Genomic DNA, 1,791 nt, shown 5'->3' on the forward strand with positions numbered 1-1,791 from the left:
GGAGGTGGTCAAACTCTGTTTAAGGAGTAGACAACCACCATATATATTATCTATATTATTATATGATTGAATGTAATCCACGCATCCGTTTTCTTTTAAGTTTATCTTAATAATTTTGATGCGATTCTCTGTACTGTTAACAGTCCTCTGATGTTCAGTGAGAGCACCAATGTGATGTCTGGGTTGTTGACAGTCGTTTCCACCTTGGGTCCATTTGCTACGGTGGTATTGGGGATAGTTCCATCTGTGAGATTGATGTAGCCAGATCAGTTGCTGCACAATCTTTTGTACTGGTTTGTAGCGCGCACTACATCTGTTTTGGGGCAGGCAGTACGTGATCCTTTCCTTTTGGCAGGTGGTTTCCACCCTGTTTCATGTTGGTTTGGCAGGGTCTTTGGTGTGCAAAACGGCAGCTTGCACCTCCTTCTCCATGCCAGCAGACACCTTTCAATTTGAATTTACATATTCGTGTGTGCTGTCTCTTTTTATCCTTTTTGTTGTATGAGCAGTCAAACTTGCTTCTTTATTCGGCTGTTTCATCTTTTGGTTTTGCTCCTTTTGGTTGTCCTTTCTTCTTGGCTCTGTCACCTCCTCAGGTTTTCACTTTGGTGGCTGTAGGGGTACTTGCACTTGGGTTTTATGTCCTGGCATGTTTCTCGCTTACATCTTCTTTGTTTCCTTGAGTGTCTACCAAGTGGGAAGAATATCTTTCACCTCCATCCGTGCCTCCATCCTTGTCACTTTTGCTCTATTCATTATCAAAGATGGCATCAAGAGTGCTGATATGGGATCTTTTGAGAGAGTAGGAACGAATAAAATCCTGCTTCTTTCGCTATATATGTGCTAAAGTTCTTCTTGAGTAGCCGTTGCTCTTCAGTGCGGGTTTGAGTATATTGTCTGGGTTATCTCCTTCAGCACAATACCAGGCTCTCAAAAACAATGTCGGTTCTATACTATTCCAGTTTCTGGACATTGTTTACGGATTTTTTAAGGGTGTGATAGAGGGTAGTGAGGAAATGGAGAAAGAAAATGTGTGTGTATGTATGTGTGTGTGTGTGTGTGTGTGTGTGTGTGAGAGAGAGAGAGAGAGAGAGAGAGAGAGAGAGAGAGAGAGAGAGAGAATGTGTGTGTGTATATATTTAGAAAACTTGAGAGGTTGAGAGAAGAAAGACGGTGTGATGGAGAGAAGTGAAGAGACAGTGAAAGAGGCCTGATGGAGAGAAGTGAAAAAAGAGAGAAGAGAGAAAGAGTGTGTCTATTACTGTTGTTAATATTATCCATTAGAAATATTCACCACAGATGATATTAACAAGAGTAACATCTCACTTCTTTCGAATGTAAACATTCGAATATTTTGCTTGCTCATATATATATATATATATATATGAAAAATATTTCAATACAAATGTATCAATTTCCAGCAAGAAATAGCCCTATAAGAGTATATATATAAATTCATAAGAGTGGTACAACAAGGCACCGATATTTACTGGACAATAGCAATCGATATAAATACGACGCTATTGTATAGCTTCACTGCGTATATACTGGCAAAAATGCGTGTGTGCAATAAACATGAAAAACTTGTCTTACCTTAGGAAGAACATTCGAAAATGAACAACCCAGATCAAGGATAATGCAGTACCCAGGTTTCAGACTCTTCAAATACGTTTCACAACGTAAATTTGATTAGTCCTCATCAGCTGCATTTACCTAGACAATATTTCAAATGTTGCCACATCAATGCCAAGTATACTCGCATTTTTGCCAGTATATACGCAGTGAAGCTAT

Source organism: Octopus bimaculoides, chromosome 2, assembly GCF_001194135.2.
Source record: "Octopus bimaculoides isolate UCB-OBI-ISO-001 chromosome 2, ASM119413v2, whole genome shotgun sequence".
Classification (NCBI taxonomy): Eukaryota; Metazoa; Mollusca; class Cephalopoda; order Octopoda; family Octopodidae; genus Octopus; species Octopus bimaculoides.